The 20,418-nt window shown below is 39.6% G+C and overlaps 1 protein-coding gene across 2 annotated transcripts in view; it reads left to right on the top strand.

Annotated features, from left to right (window-relative positions):
* SAMD12 (sterile alpha motif domain containing 12) overlaps nt 1-20,171 on the top strand; it is a 490,937-nt gene extending 470,766 nt beyond the window's left edge. The window contains exons 5-6 of one of the 2 annotated variants that reach the window (XR_002478667.2): nt 9,990-10,080; nt 19,453-20,171. The gene's annotated coding sequence lies outside the window, so the exon portion shown is untranslated. Of the gene's footprint in view, nt 1-9,989; nt 10,104-19,452 lie in introns of those variants that run through there. The other variant, XM_012443284.2, reaches the window with a different exon arrangement.
* Nucleotides 20,172-20,418: the final 247 nt, after the last annotated feature.

Below are 20,418 nucleotides of genomic sequence, written 5' to 3'. Positions count from 1 at the left end.
TGCACCACTGCGCTCTAGTCTGGGGGACAAAGCAAGACTCTGTCTCTAAAAAAAGGGAAAAAACAAGAATAATGATATATTGTAATATTTATAACATGTAGAAGTAAAATTGCAACAACAGTATAAAGGAAGAAAGAACAAGTGTACTGAAGTAAAATTCTCAAACTACAGGTGAAATAATATAATAGACTTGAAGGTATGTGACCTTTAAAGATGTATATCATAAATACAAAAGCAGAGTTTCTCAATAGAGGCACTATTGACGTTTGGAACTAGATAACTCCTTGTTGTGAGGTCTGTCCTGTATATAGAAGGATGTTCTATGTAGTAGCATCTTTGGTCTATGATACATAGTATAAAGTAGCATCCTTGGCCTCTACTCACCATATCGCAGTAGCACCTCTTCTGTTATAACAATTAAAAATGTCATCAGACTTTATTAAATTCCCCTGGTGATGGGAAAGGAGAGGGGCAAAACCACTTTCAGCTGAGAATCACTGGGATTAAATAATTCAAGACAATGTGGTATTGGTTGTAAGATGAACAAATAGATCAGTGTTACAGAACAGAATCCAAAAATAGACCCAAATGTTTATGGTCAGTTAATTTTCAACAAAGGTGATTCAGTTGATAATGATGGTCTTTTTAACAAACAATGCTAGAACAATTTGCTATCCATATCCAAAAAACTTAAAAAATAAAAACTTCATATCTCACATTATGGTAAAGTAATTAAAAATGGATCATGAGCATAAATGCAAAACTTAAAACTATAAAATTTCTAGAACAAAACAAGAAAATTTGGGGAACCATCAATTAGGCAGAGATATCTTAGACAACGCACCAAATAACACAACCCATAGAAGAAAAAAGCTACATTTTTCATCAAAATTAAAAATTTCTGTCCTTTGAAAGATTCTGCTAAGAGAAAAAACTGGAAGGCCTTGAACACAGAAGATATAAAGAATACTCCAAATTCAATTGTGAGAAGATAACCCAATAAAAATGAGCAAAAGATTTGAAGGTATACAAATGGAAAATAAGCTTATGTAAAAATGTTGAACATCATTAGTTTTTAGGTAAATACACAAAACCACAATGAGCTGTCACTTCACATCTACCAGAATGACTAGAATAAAAACATGTATAATTTCAAGTGTTGGTGAGAATGTGGAAAAACTGGAATCCTCACAAAGTGCTGATGGGATTATGCCTGTAATCCCAACATTTTGGGAGGCTTAGGTGGGAGAATTGATTGAGCCTGGGAGTTTAAGGGGGTAGTGAGCTGTGATCGTGCCGCTGCACCACTCAGCCTGGCTACAGAATAAGACTCTGCCTCAAAAAAAAAAAAAAGTTAAGCATACATTTACCATATGACCTAGTAATTATAACTTAGGCATATGCTGAAGAAAAATGAAAATGTATGTATGTCCACACAAAGTTTGGCATGCAATGTTTATAGCAGCCTTATTCATAATTACCAAAAAAGTAGAAACAAGCAAAATGTCTATCAACTGGTGAATGGATAAGCAAAATGCGATATAACCATAAAATAGAACTACTATTCAGCAATTAAAAATAACAGACCATCGAACATGCTATAATATGGGTAAAAAGTGAAATGAAAGAAGAAAGACGTAAATAACCACATATTACATGATTGTGCTATATGTAATGTCCAGAAAGGCAAATCTGTTAGAAAGAAAGTATATTAGGATTGTCTGTGACTGGAGATAGAAATGGGGATTAACTGTACAAAGGTGTGAGAGATTTTTGGTGGGGAGAAGATGATGAGAGAAATATTCTAAAACTGGATTGCAGTAATGGTTGTATTCTGTAAAGTTTCCAAAAATCATTACATTATAAACTTGAGGTGTATATATTATACCTCAAAGAAGCTGTTTTTAAAAAGGAGATCAAAATGTATGTACAATTTTTTTTTTCTAATTAAGGCTTCCTTTGGATACTGTTTTTTTTAAATTGTATTTTAGGTTTTGGGGTACATGTGAAGAACATGCAAGATTGTTGCATAGGTACACACATGGCAGTGCGATTTGCTGCCTTCCTCCCCATCACCTATATCTGGCATTTCTCCCCATGCTCTCTCCCCCCAACTCCCCAATCCCCGCTGTCCCTCCCCTATTTCCCCTTGACAGTCCCCAGTGTGTGATGCTCCCCTCCCTGTGTCCATGTGTTCTCCTTGTTCAACACCCACCTATGAGTGAGAATACGTGGTGTTTGAATTTCTGTTCTTGTGTCAGTTTCCTGAGAATGATGGTTTCCAGCTTCATCCATGTCCCTACAAAGGACACAAACTCATTATTTTTATGGCTGCATAGTATTCCATAGTGTATATGTGCCACATTTTCCCTGTCCAGTCTATCATCGATGGGCATTTGGGTTGGTTCCAGGTCTTTGCTACTGTAAACAGTGCTGCAATGAACATTTGTGTGCATGCGTCCTTATAGTAGAATGATTTATAATCCTTTGGATATATGCCCAGTAATGGGATTGCTGGGTCAAATGGAATTTCTATTTCCAGGTCCTTGAGGAATCGCCACACTGTTTTCCACAGTGGTTGAACTAATTTACACTCCCACCAACAGTGTAAAAGTGTTCCTATTTCTCCACATACTCTCCAGCATCTGTTGTCTCCAGATTTTTTAATGATCACCATTGTAACTGGTGTGAGATGGTATCTCAATGTAGTTTTGATTTGCATTTCTCTAATGACCAGTGATGATGAGCATTTTTTCATATGTTTGTTGGCCTCTTGTATGTCTTCTTTTGTAAAGTGTCTGTTCATATCCTACACCCACTTTTGAATGGGCTTTTTTGTTTTTTTCTTGTAAATCTGTTTTAGTTCTTTGTTTAGTTCTTTGTAGATTCTGGATTATCAGCCCTTTGTCAGATGGGTAGACTGCAAAAATTTTTTCCCATTCTGTTGGTTGCCAATTCACTCTAATGACTGTTTCTTTTGCCATGCAGAAGCTGTGGAGTTTGATTAGGTCCCATTTGTCTATTTTGGCTTTTGTTGCCAATGCTTTTGGTGTTTTAGTCATGAAGTCCTTGCCTATGCCTATGTCCTGAATGGTTTTGCCTAGATTTTCTTCTAGGGTTTTTATGGTGTTAGGTCTTATGTTTAAATCTTTAATCCATCTGGAGTTAATTTTAGTGTAAGGTGTCAGGAAGGGGCCCAGTTTCTGCTTTCTGCACATGGCTAGCCAGTTTTCCCAACATCATTCATTAAACAGCGAATCTTTTCCCCATTGCTTGTTTTTGTCAGGTTTGTCAAAGATCGGATGGTTGTAGATATGTGGTGTTGCCTCCGAGGTTTCTGTTCTGTTCCATTGGTCTATATCTCTGTTTTGGTACCAGTACCATGCTGTTTTGATTACTGTAGACTTGTAGTATAGTTTGAAGTCCAGTAGTGTGATGCCTCCAGCTTTGTTCTTTTTGCTTAGAATTGACTTGGCTATGTGGGCTCTCTTTTGGTTCCATATGAAGTTTAAGGTGGTTTTTTCCAGTTCTGTGAAGAAGGTCATTGGTAACTTGATGGGGATAGTGTTGAATCTGTAAATTACTTTGGGCAGTATGGCCATTTTCACAATATTGATTCTTCCTAACCATGAGCATGAAATATTTCTCCATCTGTTTTTGTCCTCTCTTATTTCCTTGAGCAGTGGTTTGTAGTTCTCCTTGAAGAGGTCCTTTATGTTGCTTGTTAGTTGTATTCCTAGATATTTTATTCTCTTTGTAGCAATTGTGAATGGCAGTTCCTTCTTGATTTGGCTCTCTTTAAGTCTGTTACTAGTGTATAGGAATGCTTGTGATTTTTGCACATGGATTTTGTATCCTGACACTTTACTGAAATTACTTACCAGTTTCAGGAGATTTTGGGCTGAGACGATGGAGTCTTCTAGATATACGATCATGTCATCTGCAAATAGAGACAATTTGAATTCCTCCTTTCCTATTTGAATACCTTTTATTTCTTTTTCTTGCCTGATTGCTCTGGCTAGAACTTCCAATACTATATTTAACAGGAGTGGTGAGAGAGGGGATCCTTGTCTAGTGGCAGATTTCAAAGGGAATGCTTCCAGTTTTTGCCCATTCAGTATGATATTGGCTGTGGGTTTGTCATAAATAGCTTTTATTATTTTGAGATACGTTCAGTCAATACCTAGTTTATTGAGGGTTTTTAGCATAAAGGGCAGTTGAATTTTCTCAAAGGCCTTCCCTGCATCAATTGAGATAATCATGTGGTTTTTGTCTTTGGTTCTGTTTATGTGGTGAATTACGTTTATAGACTTGCGTATGTTGAACCAGCCTTGCATCCCCGGGATGAATCCTACTTGATCATGGTAGATAAGCTTTTTGATGTGCTGTTGCAATCGGTTTGCCAGTATTTTATTGAAGATTTTTGCATTTATGTTCATCATGGATATTGGCCTGAAGTTTTCTTTTCTTGCTGAGTCTCTGCTGGGTTTTGGTATCAGGATGATGTTGGTCTCATACAATGATTTGGGAAGGATTCCTTCTTTTTGGATTGTTTGGAATAGTTTCAGAAGGAATGGTACCAGCTCCTCTTTGTATGTCTGGTAGAATTCGGCTGTGAACCCATCTGGACCTGGATTTTTTTGCGTGGTAGGCTCTTAATTGCTGCCTCAACTTCAGATCTTTTTATTGGTCTATTCAGGGTTTCAACTTCTTCCTGGTTTAGGCTTGGGAGGAGGCAAGTGTCCAGGAGTTTATCCATTTCTTCCAGGTTTCCTAGTTTATGTGCATAGAGTTGTTTGTAATAATCTCTAATGATGGTTTGAATTTCTGTGGAATCTTTGGTGATATCCCCTTTATCGTTTTTTATTGCATCTATTTGATTATTCTCTCTTTTCTTTGTTATTAATCTGGCTAGTGGTCTGTCTATTTTGTTGATCTTTTCGAAAAACCACCTCCTGAATTTATTGATTTTTTTCAAGGGTTTTTTGTGTCTCTATCACCTTCAGTTCTGCTCTGATCTTAGTTATTTCTAGTCGTCTTCTAGGTTTTGAGTTTTTTGATCTTGCTCCTCTAGCTCTTTCAATTTTGATGATAGAGTGTCGATTTTAGATCTTTCCTTGCTTCTCATGTGGGCATTTATTGTTATATATTTTCCTCTATACACTGCTTTAATGTGTCCCAGAGATTCTGGTATGTTGTGACTTCATTCTCGTTGGTTTCGAAGAACATCTTTATTTCTGCCTTCATTTCATTGTTTATCCAGTCAACATTCAAGAGCCAGTTGTTCAGTTTGGGAAGCTGTGCGGTTCCGAGTTAGTTTCTGAATTCTGAGTTCTAACTTGATTGCACTGTGGTCTGAGAGACTGTTTGTTATGACTTCCATTCTTTTGCATTTGCTGAGGAGTGATTTACTTCCAATTATGTGGTCAATTTTAGAGTAGGTGTGATGTGGTGCTGAGAAGAATGCATATTCTGTGGATTTGGGGTGGAGAGTTCTGTAAATGTCTATTAGGTTTGTTTGGTCCAGGCTTGAGTTCAAGTCCTGGATATCCTTGTTAGTTTTCTGTCTCGTTGATCTGTCTAATATTGACAATGGGGTGTTAAAGTCTGCCACTATTATTGTGTGGGAGTCTAAGTCTCTTTGTAAGTCATTAAGAACTTGCTTTATGTATCTGGCTGGGTGCTCCTGTATTGGGAGCATATATATTTAGGATCGTTAGCTCTTCTTGTTGCATTGATCCTTTTACCATTTTGTAATGTCCTTCTTTGTCTCTTTTGATCTTTGTTGGTTTAAAGTCTATTTTATCAGAAACAAGAATTGCAACTCCTGCTTTTTTTTTTTTTTTTTTTTTGCTCTCCATTTGCTTGGTAAATCTTCTTCCATCCCTTTATTTTGAGCCTTTGTGTATCCTTGCATGTGCGATGGGTTTCCTGGATACAGCACAATGATGAATTTTGACTTTTTATCCAATTTGCCAGTCTGTGTCTTTTGATTGAGGCATTTAGCCCATTTACATTTAGGGTTAATATTGTTATGTGTGAATTTGATCCTGCCATTCTGATGCTAGCTGGCTGTTTTGCCCATTAGTTGATGCAGTTTCTTCATTGTATTGATGCTCTTTACCATTTGGTATGTTTTTGGAGTGACTGGTACTGGTTGTTCCTTTCTATGTTTAGTGCTTCTTTCAGGAGCTCTTGTAAAGCAGGCCTGGTGGTGATGAAATCTCTGAGTACTTGCTTGTTCACAAAGGATTTTATTTTTCCTTCACTTATAAAGCTTAGTTTGGCTGGCTATGAAATTCTGGATTGAAAGTTCTTTTCTTTAAGGATGTTGAATATTGGCCCCCACTTTCTTCTGGCTTGTAGGGTTTCTGCTGAGAGATCTGCTGTGAGTCTGATGGTCTTCCTTTTGTGGGTAACCCAACCTTTCTCTCTGGCTGCCCTTAGCATTTTCTCCTTCATTTCAACCCTGGTGAATCTGACGATTATGTGCCCTGGGGTTGCTCTTCTTGAAGAATATCTTTGTGTTGTTCTCTGTATTTCCTGGACTTGAATATTGGCTCGCCTTGCTAGGTTGGGGAAGTTTTCCTGGATAATATCCTGAAGAGTATTTTCTAGCTTGGATTCATTCTCTCCATCACATTCAGGTACACCTATCAAACATAGATTAGGTCTTTTCACATAGTCCCATGTTTCTTGGAGATTTTGTTCATTCCTTTTTACCCTTTTTTCTCTAATCTTTCCTTCTCATTTTATTTCATTGAGTTGATCTTCGACCTCTGATATTCTTTCTTCTGCTTGGTCAGTTCAGCTGTTGAAACGTGTGTATGCTTTGTGAAGTTCTCGTGTTGTGTTTTTCAGCTCCATCAATTCACTTATATTTCTCTCAAAGTTGTTTATTCTTGTTAGCATTTCGTCAAATCTTTTTTCAAGGTTCTTAGTTTCTTAGCATTGGGTTAGAACATGTTCTTTTAGCTCAACAACGTTTCTTATTACCCACCTTCTGAAGCCTGTTTCTGTCAATTCATCACACTTTACATTCCACATCTTTCACTAAAAATCATAACATATATATTTGTTAATATCATTCACAACAACTTGAAAACACTTTTTCTAATAACTACTTAATATTCCTGTATATACATTTACCCAAAATTAATAGTTTCCCTCTAGATCATTCATAATTTTAAAAAATAATGCTGATGCTGAGGCAGGAGGATCTCTTGAATCCATGAGTTTGAGACCAGCCTGAGCAGCATAGCACGACTCTATCTCAACCAGGCATGGTGGCTCATGCCTGTAATCCCAGCACTTTGGGAGGCCTAAGCAGGCAGATCACTTGAAGTCAGGAGTTTGAAACCAGCCTGGCCAACATGGTAAAATTCCATCTTGACCAAAAAAATACAAAACTTAGCTGGCATGGTGGTGCATGCCTGTAATCCCAGCTACTCTGGCTGAGGCAGGAGAATCGCTTGAACCCAGGTGGCAGAGCTTGCAGTGAGCCAAGATCACACCACTGCTCTCCAGCTTGGGCAGACTCCATCTCAAAAAAAAAAAAAAGGGAGAGAAAGAAAGACTCCATCTCTACCAAAACACACACACACACACACACACACACACACAGAAAAAAAAATCAGCCAGGAGTAATCCTAGCTACTTAGGAGGCTAAGCTAGGAGGATCTCTTGGGCCTAGGAGTTTGAGGTTACGGTGAGTTTATTGCACCACTGCACTCCAGCCTAGGCAAGAAAGCAAGACACTGTCTCCACAATAAAATTAAAGTCAGGAGTTCAAGACCAGCCTGACCAACATGGTGAAACCCCCATCTCTACTAAAAAAAAAAACAAAAAATTAACCAGGTGTGGTGGCACATGTCTGTAATCCCAGCTACTTGGGAGCCTGAGGCAGGAGAATCGCTTGAATCCTGGAAGCAGAGGTTGCAGTAAGCTGGGATCACACCATTGCACTACAGCCTGGGCAACAAGAGCAAAACTCCATCTTAAAAAAAAAATTATCATGAAAATAATGGGCATAATCGTTCCTGCTGGCTGGGTGTGGTAGCTCACGCCTGTAATCCCAACACTTGGAGGCCAAGGTGGGCAGATCACATGACATCAGGAGTTTGAGACCAACCTGGACAACATGGTGAAACCTTGTCTCCACTAAAAATACAAAAATTAGCCTGGTATGGTGGTGTGTGCCTGTAATCACAGCTACTTGGGAGGCTGAGGCACAAGAATCGATTGAACCCAGGAGGCAGAGGTTGTGGTCAGCCGGAATTTAGCCACTGTACTCCAGCCTCGGTGACAGAGTAAGACTCCATATCAAAAAAAAAAAAAAAAGTTCCTGCCTCTCTTAGGTACAACATGGCCGTTCTAAGCATTATATAAAATCAAGTGTGAAGCATTTAGTATGTAAATGTCAAATACCAATTAGATATTAGCCATCATTACTGTCCTCAGCAATCATTATAAAACTTCAAATTTATGATTATTTTCTCAGAATAGGATCATATAAGTGAAATCCCAGGGCTCATTTAAAAAACCCTGCTCTCTAAGTTAGAAGTAGCAAAAAACATTCTTGGCTCTTTTCCAAGCCCTATTCTGATACTGGGAACCCAATGTGGTTCATCAGCTTTTTGCTCTGATGCTTTGGTCTGATGCATCTGAGAGCTCCTTGGCTCTATGCTTCCCATTCTCTCCAACTAACCCCGTCAGTCTTGTGATTTCTCTCCTACTGGGAGATGGACTGTGTAGCCTTGGATAAAAATAGTGGACAAAAGAGCAATGAGTGATAATGAATGTTATTCTTCCTCATAGGTAACATAGCTGCCTTTTCCTATGGATCACTAGTGTCTAAACACAGAGAATTGGAATATGGGGTCTTCAGGATTCTCTACAAAGTCTAATTGGGAAAAATTGTTGGTATTTGTGTGTTCAAATCTATAGACCACTTTGCATGTGGTTATGCTGCCTTAATTTCTTAACAGGGTGGACAAGGCCCTCCGTTCTTTATCGCCATGTACTTCTCCAGCTTTGTCTCTTGCTACCACCTCCCTGCAATGTGATGCTAAAATCATACAGCTGCTTTTGCTGTTTTCTCAAATGTGCCATGCCTTCTCTCCCACAAGGCTTTGCATATCATGTTCTCCTGCCTTGAACACTCTCTGCCTACCCCTGCCTCCTTCATTTGGCTGACTTGTACTTATGATCCAGGCATCCTCTTAAACACTGTATCTTCCTGGAAGTTTTCCTGTCCCCATGTTGGAGTTTGGTGCTCCATGGTTAAGCTCCCATGGCACCCTGTCATTACCCTTACTGGATCTAAATTGCCTGTTTATTCGCCTTCGTCCTGATCACAACATGTGGCAGCCATGGGGTTGCATCACTTTGATCTCCCTTCAAGAAAGAACTGGCTATTTAGCTGCAAGGAGTGCAGTTAGCTGACAGCTTCCAGCTGTTAATGCCTTCAAGCTCTGCCTCAGCTTTCAAGCTGAAGCCAGGATCTTTTTGGGCGGCCCCAGCCAATGACTGAGTATCACAGTGGCACCAGGGCCGACTCAGGACTCCTTTAGCAGGAAATCTTTCGGTTGGCTGAGACTTCATCAGATCTCCATTGTGGTCTCAGGCTCTCTCTTCCTCATCCTGCCTCCTCACTATTTTCTTTGACAGATGTCATATCTGCTTTTTGGCATAAGGGATTCCCTGTCCAATCCTGCTTCCTCAGCCCTTCATGTTCATGGCTTACTCTTCAATAAGCCTCCTGAAATCCTTCCTTTGTCACCTGCATCTGCTTTCTGGAGAATCTGAGTAACACAGACAACGAACTCTTTAAAAGTAGAAACTCCATTCTTATTCAAATTATACCTTCAGCTCGCAGAAGAACACACAGTAGGAACTCAATAAATATCTATGAAAAGATTGAATGAATGAATGAACACTTAAGATAGTGTTCAACATTGAATGATGTTTTGATCTTATATAATTCACAGGTGCTGGTCAACATTCAAGAACATTCTGATTTGAAGACTCAGATTCATTTATAAAATGCACTGCAAAATTACATAATTACACATTTTTCAAGTGAGTATTTTCCAACAGTTGGATTTATGCCAAATATATAATTTGCCCCTTAGGATAATCCCATGGGCTAATATAGTTGAGCATGAGTCATAATAGATATTTGTACTTGAAATTACACAACAGCTATAAAACTGTTATTTACTATCAAAATAGCAAATTTAAAATATTACTGCTTATGCCTGGAAATCCCATCTAAATGTTGTTTTATAGAATAAAATCCAAAAGCATTAAAAGTCTTTCAAAATCTAGGCTTTATTTATTTGGCGCTTGCCACACTACTGTGTATGTGAAATATCTAGCTAGCTAACTCCTCCACTAGATTGTAAACTCCTTGAGGACAAGCAAACCATGCACCTCTCTGAATCTTATTGCCCCCTCTTTAACCTAACCCTGGCATCTAACAAGGGCTGTGTTGCATTGGAGAATATATGGATTTTTAGTACCTCAGTTGAAATACAAGCTTTATCACTTACTAATTGTGGCCTTCAGCTTTCTAAAACTCATCCTCATTTTTCTCACCTTTAACCAAATCTCATAAGAATTTGTAGTGAGAGTTAGAGATAATATTTCCTTCCCTTCTTTTCTCTTTTTTCCCTCTCCCTCTCTACCTCTTCTGACCTTCCTTGCCTTCCTTCCTCCCTCTTTCTTTCCCTTCCCCATTTTCTCCCTTCCTTGCACCAATTTTAAAATTAATTTTATTAATTTAATAAAATTAAAACTCATTTAAATCAATAAATTAATAATTAATAATATATAATAATAAATTGATAAAGTTTTATTAACCTACCAAATATCATTAAATGTCTACTATGTCCCAGGCACTATACTAGGTACTTTGGAAGCAGCAGTGAGTGAAACAGACAAGCTTATGCCCGCTATGAACTTTCTCAGTGGGGATGAGGGTTGTCAAAAATAATTACCCAAATAATGAATATGTGCAATAATAGAAGTGGGAGGGTGGCTAAAAAATAATGCCCCCAAAGAATATTCATGTCAAACTCTGGCGCTTGTGAATGTGATTTTATTTGGGAAAAGGGTCTTCAAAGACGTGATTAAAGATCTTGAGATGAAAAGACAATCATGGCTTATGGGCAGGGGTGGGGCTAAATGCCATCCAAAGATCCTCACCTGAATCCTTATAAGACACACAGAGGAGAAAACACACAGAAGGGGAGGAGGCAACATGACCACAGAGGCAGAAATTGGAAAGATGCAGCCACAAACCAAGGAATTCTGGAGCTACCAGAAGCTGGAAAAGGGGAGGAAGGATTCTCTCCTAGAGCTTTAGGAGGGAACGTGGCCCCACCAACACCTTTATTTTGGATTTCTGGCCTCTAGAACTGCAATAAAATACATTTCTTTGATTTTGAGCTAGCAAGTTTGTGATAATATGTTATAGCAGCCGCAAGAAACTAACACGAGTGAGTAAATAAACAAGGATCTGGGGGTCTGGTAAATGACTGTGCAGAGACCTCAGTCCTCTCCATGTTTTCCTGCTTTCCATATTCTATGGCATGTTAGAATATTGTCTCATTTTCTAGACTACATTTTTTCTTCCCTGATTGACATACTCTCACCTTGCCCTTGCCTAGAAAGTTGGAGATGAATTCCCACAGGTTTAATTTTAACCCCTTTTGCTGTGGACTCTCTGCAGTCTATGCTTCACATTCTTGGAAGAACACCACAGAGCTCTATCAGCCTGGGTATTTATAATGACAGACAGGGGACGGCTGCAAAGGCACACTTGCAACTTCCTAACATGCTTTTACACTTTACTGTGATGTGGCGTAAGGTACACGGGCAGACGCCATGAGTTCTGCGTCTCAGTTCAGTTTTGACACCAATTGATTGAGTGCTCTTTGACAAGTCATTTAAGGTACTTATGCCTCAATTTCTTCATGTGAAATGAAGGTTTCTCTGTCTTTAAAAATAACCATAATTCCATAGTCAATTTTTTTTACATTTGTGCAAAACATTTATGTAAATTGACTTAGGGTCCTATATGACTAATTCTGTAAGTAAGACGTTCTGCAGTACACATTATCTAAAAGGAGGAGAATCTATACTCCTAGGTACTGTGCCCATCTTGGTTTTGCACAAATGATTTCCCATAAATCAGATGTAGAAGTAATGACAAGTCTTGACTGTGCCCCCAGAAATCACAACTCAAAAGTCAACCTTTAGGAATTCCTTTAAAAAAAAAAAACAACAAAAGTTGTTTCATGGTGGAATTTCCCTTGGTAAGCTTGAACAAGTAGTATAAGCAAAGTTATTCAACCAGAAGAGATTCACCGTCATACTTCCTTTATGAGTTTGGTAATAAACAGGCCCTGGCTGGTGCCTGTACTTTATTCATTATTATTATTATTCATTATTCTAGCACATCTCTGGGTCTGTGCTCTAGGCAAACCAAGTCTAAACACATCTCTTCCCTCACTCTTCTTCCTCACCCCCATCAGCTCTATGACACAAGATAATGTTAGTCATTTATATAAACTAGTAGATATTCATCAATTAGCCCACTCCTTTGCTTGGCACTGCAGAGACAGAAATGTGTGACACACGAATGGCTCTCAACATCAAAGAGCTTATCTGTGCAAAGGCAGCCAAGGATTCATGTCAGCAGCATGTTGTGAGGGCCGATGTGGGAGTACTTGAATTTGTTATAGAAGCAGATAGCAGGAAGCAAATACTCTGGTCTGCTAGACTGGAAGTTAGCCCATTGATCTGAGCTTTCCAATTCACCGTTGCGTTCCCAATGCCTAAGACAGTTTCTGCAATAAAGCAAGTGTTCAATAGATATAAATTGGATGGTTAAATGTGTGGTCGGAACTTGGTAGGGATGGACAGAGGAAGGTTCCCAGAAGAAGAGAAACCTGAGTTAGAGTTCGAAGGATTGAGAGACATTAGGTGATAGAAGGCAAGAGGGAACTTCTAGAGATGCTGTAAGCCAAGTGCAGAAATAGACTTTTCGTAGAGGCAAAAGGAGAATGTGGATGATAAATTAACGCTGAGATTGATTCTTAAAAGGTTAATGTCCTTTCACTTTATAGCTTATACATTGTTGAATAGTGAGAGTCTGCTTCTAACATTTGTTAATTTTGGCACTGGAAGCAGGAGTTTCAAGGACCTGGGAGAGATGCACAGCCTCCCTCTGAGGCCGATCTAGAACAACTTTTCCAATCAGGTGCCAAAGTTTCTATGTGGCTCTAAAACCTCCAGCTATGTAGTGAGAATCTCTAGTTGGGACCACAAGATTTGTGTGATTATTAGCTACTAAGCCAAGAAGGTATCAATTCATGTTACTATGAACTGGGTCTGTAACACTAGAACATGTGCCTTTGAGAACTGTCCCAGGGAGGGGCCATTTTCCAGAATTATCTAGAAACTATCACAGGGAATGACCAGGACTACAGCAGGACCTCAGCCCTTCCTAGCCCTCTGTGATTCTTCTCCTGCATTTGGTCCTGAAGATTTAAATGTCCAAATCTGGTCTTGCTTCTTTGCTTACTTCCTAACAATTGCCATGGAGTCAGGTGGCACAGCAAAAGGTAAATTAAATACAAAGATGCTCTGTTTCAGATCCATGTGGCTTCTATGACTCACTGAATCAGAACTAATATTTTCACTCTTTGCTAGAACTAATATTTTTACTCTTTGGTGAATAGTTTTGGTGAAAACTATTCACCAAAGTTCTTTGAGCTACCGCATTTGTCCGTCCTTAACCTACATCTCAATTTCTATACTGGTATGTTTGCATCATGGAAAGTCAAATATCAGACTATCTATTAGTAGGGTGCTTGGTGTATGGGAAATTGGCTTCAAAACAGCAGACCTTGGCTTCGGATTTGATTCTGATATCAGCAATGTGGCTCTCCCCTGACCAAGCTTCATTTTCCACCAGAGTAAAATGAGAGCAATCATATCTCATGTATCATCCTCACAAGTTTATTGAGAAACTTTTTTTTATCGTTTAAATTATTTTTATTTCCAGAAAACTCTACAGTGTACATTTCACCCCATTCAGTTTCAAGTTCTTTAGCCTTTGCTTTTTCGAGGCTTGGCGATGAGAGCCACAGACTTGGGACCCAGGACGTTGCCACCCCATTGGCGGCGGATCTCATCATATCTCTCTGTAATTTGTCCTGATAGCTTCCACCAGCTTAGCCAAAGCGCCTTTGTCTTCCGCATTAACCTGGGTGAAGGCGACAGTGGTGCAGGTCTTCCTGTGGACTAGACGTCCCAGTCTTGCCTTCCCCTTGATAATACAGTAAGGGACTCCCATTTTCCGACACTGGGCAGGCAAGAAGACAGCCAGCTCAGTGGGATCCGTGTCATGGGCAATCACCACCAGCTGAGGCTTCTAGTTCTCCACCAAGGCAGTGACAGTGTTAACTCCTGCTTGAAGGACAGGTGGTCTCTTAGTGGGGACGTCCCCTTTGCCAGCAGCTTTCTTCTCGGCCCGGGCCAACAGCCTCTGCTTCTTCTCTTGTGTTTCAGGCCGATACTTCTGGGCCAGCTTTAGCAGCTCAATAGCTGTTTGGCGGTCCAGGGCCTGGGTGAACTGGTTAATGGCAGGAGGCACTTTCAGCCTCTTATAAAGGATGGCTCTCTGCCGCTGCAACCTGATACAGCGGGGCCATTTCACAAACCGGGTGAGGTCTCTTTTCGGTTGGATGTCCTGTCCAATGCCAAAATTCTTCGGCCTTTTCTCCAACACGGGATTCGCCACTTTCTTGGCCTCCTGCTTCTTCACGACAGCAGGGGCCGGGGCCTCCTTCTTCCCCTGGGCCTTCTTTCCTTTCGGCATCTTGGGCGGCGGGAAGACCTATTGAGAAACTTTTAATGAGACCATGCATTGAAACAGGATTTGTAAACCTGAAGCACATAAACATGTAAGGAATAATTATTTTCATTTTTGCGTCTTCTCTACATATATGGCAGTCTCAAATTACTTAGTACTTCTGTTCCATTAAACAAAGAGTGATAGAACTCTGAAGACTTTCGTAAAAGCTGAGCCAGAAAAGTGCTGTCAATGTCCTTTAAATTTCATAATCTCTTAGAATTTGCTTCTATAGCTTCTTATCTTTTTGCCAGTTCCTAAATATTCTTGCTCTTGTCACTAACCATCTGGAGCACTCAATAAATGTCTGCTGAATTAATATATTAACAACTCAGTGTTCATTAGTCAAGATAGTCTTAGCTATGCTGCAACAACAGATATACCCTGAAATCTCAGTGTCTCAGCCCAACAAAACTTTATTTCTAACTCCTGTAAAATCTGATGCAGGCCATGGGATGGGGCTAGGCTCCTAATGACTCAGAGGGCCAGGGTTCTTCTGTATTATGAATCAAGACAATAGTTTCCGAAGTTGCTTCAGGGAAGGAAGAAAAAGATGGAGAAAGCTCTAGGCTTTTAACTGCCATGGCTTACAAATGTCACTTCCACTCACTAATTGGCCAGAACTAATTGTATAGCCCAACCAAACTGCAAAAGAGGCTAGAAAATGTAGAAGAGAAAATGAAATATTTGTTGAGTGCCAACTTCTCTGAAACATGATGCCCTCCACCTCAGTAAGAGTCGTTGTCTCTTTCATCCCCAGTACAGACTGCAGGGAAATATAACAATACATAAGACAGACAAAGGCCAGGCACAGTGGCTCACACCTGTAATCCCAGCACTTTGGGAGACCAAGGTGGGGGATTGCTGGTGTCCAGGAGTTTGAAGCTAGCCTGGGAAACATAGAAAGATCCTAGTTCTACCAAAAAAAAAAAAAAAAAAAAAAAAAAATCAAAAATTAGCTAGGCATGGTGGCACATGCCTATAGTCCCAGCTGCTCAGGAGACTGAGGTGGGAGGATCACCTGAGCCCAGGAGGTGGAGGCTGCAGTGAGCTGTGATTGTGCCACTGTACTCCAGTCTGGGCAACAGAGTGAGACACTGTATAAAAAAAAAAAAAAAAAAAAAAGACAAATTCCCTGATTTTTTGGAGGGTATATTGAGGTGAAAGAGTGAGAACATTTTGACTGCATTTTAGTTTCAAAGTATCATGTACTGTTTATCCTTCCATTTCAATTATTGTTTGTCCTTCTACTTCAATTGTGCCATTTTTGAGGGTGTCAAAGTTTTTTTAAAGAATAAGGCAGGGACCATTCTAACAGCTCTGTGCTTCTCCCTAGGGAAATGAGACTCGTGTCTCTTGCTTCAGCTCCTATCTGCTGGTCATGAGGTTCAAAACTCCCTGTGATTTCAGCTGGGAAGATGGCAGAGGAAAGGAAGTCCAGTGTCTTCCAGCTGGACTTGTTTAGATTGGCACAGTCTTTGTAAGCAGCTGTGACTTCAGAGCTGCTGGAAAATGTGCTTATCACCCTAGAGGACTGAGTGGGAAGGATAAGATCCTAGCTGACAGAGTCTGAATGAGAGCCAGTGGAAAATGGGCCTTAGCCTTTTGGTAGGTGGGTGGGAAGAAGATATGGGGTCCAGCCACAGGGTGTGAGCAAGCTGTGATATTATCTTTATTATTGTAGCCAGATAGAATAGAATCCTAAGACAGATAGAATCTTTTAGCCAGATAGAATGGAATTCTGGCGCAGTGGCTCACACATGTAATCCCAACTACTTGGGAGGCTGAGTCAGGAAGATCATTTGAGGTCAGGAGTTCAAGACCAGCCTGGGCAGAACAGCGAGACTCCCATATGTAAAAATATATAGATATAGTCAGTCACAATGGCACGTATCTATAGTACCAGCTACTCAGAAGGCTGAGGCAGGAAGAGGGCTTCAAGCTAGGAGTTTGAGGCTGTAGTGAATTATGATCATGCCACTGCCCTCCAGGCAGGGTGACAGAGCAAGACAGTCAACAGAAACTAAAACTAAAACTAAAAAAAAAAAAAGAAATGGAAACTTAGTTTTCATTGAGTGAATGAGAAATATATGCAGTTACATTTCCTTCTTTGCCATTTCCCCTTATCATTGAGTTTCTTTCCAGCCTAAAGGGAAAATTTCTTTTATTCTTTTTTTTTTTTTTTTTAATGTCTGCCAAAACCCTGACACCAATCTCTGGGCTGACTTCACCCAACATTACTTGCTCCTCCAATGCAGACTAGCATTTCTTGATTCTCTGCACTTCACTTAAAACTTATACTACATGTTGTTAACATCCATTTCCACCACTTCTGTCTCCACTTGGTCTTATATCACATGGGCCAGAAAGCTAAAAATTATCTTCTCAGTCTCTTTGGCCAGTTTGATGCAATTTAGAGTCCATCAATGAGTTGTATGTTAATGAGATTGGAAAGTGGGAGGGAAGAGAGCCATTCTTCTTAGTGTCGGTATTGGCTGATGCACATGCTTATCAAATGGGAGCTTGTGCAGTCACCAGAAAGTTGGTGTGAAAACTGATGTGAGGGTGTGGGGCAGCTGTGATGGTAAATGTGGTTTCCAGCAGCCTCCTGAACTGGGTGGCAGCTGCAAGAGAAGCCCTGAAAATCTGCATGTTTCACCAGTTGCTAGGTGATGCTGACAGTGCTGGTCCAGGAACGACACACTGAGAACAACCGTCCAAAGCAATAAAGACATTAAGATAAAAGAATCTTGCTCCTATAAATTATTTGGGATAATTAAGGTCTCAAATCCCCTATTGAATTTGTCATTGGAGACCAGACCACTTTACGGTGACTTCCAGAAAAAGCCCCTCATGGGAAAGCCCTGATGCATTTCAGCCAGCTGCATGGGGTTGAGAGCTAATTAGCAGGGAAGCTAGAATGGTCTTGCTTTCCCAGGCGTGTTATCCAGCAAACCCAGAGACAGTGGGTTGTTGAAGAAAATTATACAGATGAGACCCAGAAGCTGCCATTTCGTTGGGGGAAGATTTTGCCTTTTCATTACAGAAGAAAGCTAACATTTCCCATCTTTCCTTCCACCAAAAGTAGGCAAGCATAAAACCAAAGCCAATTTCTTACAATTTAGCAACCTCAGTACCAACCAATTATATTCCCGGGACATGAGAAACAGCTGTTGTAACATTAGAGCTCGAACAGTTTCATCTCAGCTATTTAAGGGGATAAAAGAGCCAATATTTTCATTCCCTTGTGATATTATCAAGACATGATAAACAACCAGGACTATAGTATTAATTACATTAATTTGGAGAGGAGAGGGACCACTTTAATTGCTCCAAGCTGGACAATAATTTTTTATGGGCAATCATTCCATAAATTCACATTAGGGAGAGTACTTTGTCTTATTTTATCAGCAACAAAACTTCTGGAAGCAAAAAACTACCACCATCCCCTTTTAAGGTAGACTTCAATAGAAAAAAAAATTCTCACTGTTGGTATGTATCAGTTGCTCAAACCTGACATGTTGAGCTGTTTGGTAAAAAGAAACATAGGGAAGGTATTTGTCCTTAAAGAATTCATAATCTAAAAAAAGAAGTAGTACCAACAGCTAGATTTGAATACTTTCTTATATGTAAAACGTATATGAAGAGTGTGTTGCCTCTGTCTCGGGATTAAGATCAAATGAGGGTGTGGGGAAAGCATTAGGAAGAATATAGCTAAGAGGTGCTGGGCTTAATACCTGGGTGATGGGTTGATCTGTGTGGAAACTACCATGGCACACATTTATCTATATAACAAACTGCACATCCTTCACATGTATCCCTGAACTTAAAAGTTGAAGAAAAAAAAAGAAGATCAAATGAATGATGGACTTCAAAATGCTCTCTAAGTCATACACCCTAAAAAAGCAGAAGAGAAAAGGGAAATATTTATTGAATGCCTTCTACATTTCTACATGAGGGACTGAACTAGGTGCTTGACTTACATCGTCACATTTTAAAACACATAAGGAACTTTAGAAAGAAGTAAAAACATAAAAAGGAGAAAGTACAATAGTGAAAATGCCAATTTTGTCAACATGGAAATTATTCAGATAACACTCAATTTTTTCAATGTGGAAATTATTCAGACAAAATGTATGATTCATATTAAGTAATAAGATACATGTTAGATACCATAAGAATCCTCTGTCACCCCCAGAACCTGATAAGTGGCCACATTCTGAAATCACTCAAGCATATACTATAGTTGGGATAATAAAAACATATGTAAGTAATCTACTAAGGCTCCTGGAATTAAAAACTGCACTCAGTTCCAATGTTTGGGATGGAGGAAGATGGATGGAAAGGCCCTGGAGAATTAGGAGTGGCTCCAAGAAGTAGCTCCTAAGAGCTGTTGGATGCAGCAAGTGTTGCTGTGGCATTGAATTCATAGTTTATAATTCAGGGCCTAGGGGATTCCATCCAGGTTTCTAGAAGCACTTGTTCTAGAGAATCCCTATAAACAGTGCTGATATTGTCACATTTGCCAGATTCTCCTTCAGGTTCTGCCCGAGCTACTATGAAGCAGTTGTGGGGAATGGGTCTTCCAATGCTCGGAATGCTCTGGAAACTTGAATTGAGGATAAGAGCAGTTCAGCATGGGACTAGTACCAAGACACACTGAAGGGGTTGGAAGAAATTGAAGGAACGCTCTGGGGTTGTGCATTCCCCATTGCAGAATTGGGGACACTGCCATAAATGGGGAGCACTTACTGGAGAATGAAAAACTTTGAATGTTGCAAAGTTCTGAACCACAGGGTTCCTTTTTATGTAGCAATACCTTCATAATGTATGTATCCACTGGGGAATTGCTTGAGTAAAATGTAGAGCACCTATGAACACACAGAACCACTCAGTAAAACTGTATATATCAATATGGTAATGTGTGAAATATATTGTAGAGAGAGATTTCAATTGCAAACAGTATTGTTTTATATGATCTCACTTTTATTTAAAAATACAAAAATATGAATATAAAAGTATTGTGAGTGCATATGTGGAAATATTGACATTGGTTATTACTTGATAATCAGTATGTGGTATACCCATACCCATTATAATGAGATAATGGGTACCTTCTCTTCTTTATGTTTTCTGAATTTTCCACAGTACTATATAACTTGTAAAAAGCATAATTTTGCAGAACTGGAATTATTTTTCTTATCTTCAGGGTAGCAATAATAAAACCTGTTGGAAGCTTAGCATGCCACATAGTATTGCACCTTTGTGAGGTCATTTTCTCACAATGGGGAAATAAGGTTGTTCTTTAACGAGAGGAGGTGTTACTCCAAGGAAGCAAACGAATAAACATTACTTGTAGAATTTCATGTGCTCTTTCTACTACTCCTAAGTCGTCTGGAAATTCAGCTCTTCCTGACCTCTACCTACAGCCTTCATTTCGGAAGCAGGCAATAAAATTAGGAAGAGGATGACCTGGGAGGAAAGAGACTGGTATT

Source organism: Aotus nancymaae, unplaced genomic scaffold (genome assembly GCF_030222135.1).
Source record: "Aotus nancymaae isolate 86718 unplaced genomic scaffold, 86718_ANA_hifiasm-v0.15.2.pri h1tg000036l, whole genome shotgun sequence".
In the NCBI taxonomy this organism is placed as follows: Eukaryota; Metazoa; Chordata; class Mammalia; order Primates; family Aotidae; genus Aotus; species Aotus nancymaae.
Note: the sequence above shows the minus strand (reverse complement) of the source record. Positions and strands in the feature narration are given on the sequence as shown.